Source organism: Myotis davidii, unplaced genomic scaffold (assembly GCF_000327345.1).
Source record: "Myotis davidii unplaced genomic scaffold, ASM32734v1 scaffold116, whole genome shotgun sequence".
NCBI lineage: Eukaryota > Metazoa > Chordata > Mammalia > Chiroptera > Vespertilionidae > Myotis > Myotis davidii.
In genome coordinates this window covers 724,192-724,973 of record NW_006290632.1, presented here as the reverse complement: position 1 = coordinate 724,973, position 782 = coordinate 724,192, and the positions used below count along the sequence as shown (strand labels likewise).

Here is a 782-nt window from a genome sequence, read left to right as displayed (position 1 = left end):
TTAAAGAAAAATGTCATAGAGGAGGGTGTCATAGGGGAGTGTGTCATAGAGGAGGGTGTCATAGAGCAGGGTTGTTATAGGGGAAGGTTTTCATACAGAAGGGTGTCATAGATGAGGGTGTCAAAGTGTGCGGTAATTATAGAGGGTGTCATAGAGGGGAATATCATAGAGGGTGTCATAAAGGAGGGTTTCATAGAGGAGGGTGTCATAGAAAAGGGGTGCCATACAGGAGGGTGTCATAGAGAAGGCTGTCATACAGCAGGGTTATTATAGAGGTTATCATAGAGTGTCATAGAGGAGGGTGTCATAGAGCAGGGTTGTTATAGGGGAAGGGTGTCATACAGAAGGAGTGACATAGAGGTTGGTTTCATAGAGGAAGGTGTCATAGAGGAAGGTTGTCATAGAGGAGGGTGTCATAGAGGAGGGTTTCGTAGAGGAAGGTGTCATGGAGGAGCCTGTCATAGAGCAAAGTTGTTAGAGGGCAAGGGTGTCATAGAGGAGGGTGTCATAGAGGTTGGTGTCATAGAGCAGGCGAGTTATACAGGAGGGTGTCATAGAGGGGGAGTGTCATACAGGAGGATGTCATAGAGCAGGTTTCTTATAGAGGAGGGTGTTATAGGGGAGTGTCATAGAGGAGGGTGTCATAGGGGAGTGTGTCATAGAGGAGGGTGTCATAGAGCAGGGTTGTTATAGGGGAAGGGTTTCATAGAGAAGGAGTGTCATAGAGGATGATGTCATAGAGAAGGGCATCATAGAGGAGGGTGTCATAGAGGGAGGTGTCA

At 47.3% G+C, this 782-nt stretch overlaps 1 protein-coding gene across 2 annotated transcripts in view; it reads right to left on the bottom strand.

Moving 5' to 3' along the window:
• The window catches only part of AKAP6 (A-kinase anchoring protein 6), a 493,527-nt gene that overhangs the window by 291,535 nt on the left and 201,210 nt on the right, over positions 1–782 (bottom strand). The gene's annotated exons all lie outside the window — the stretch shown is intronic.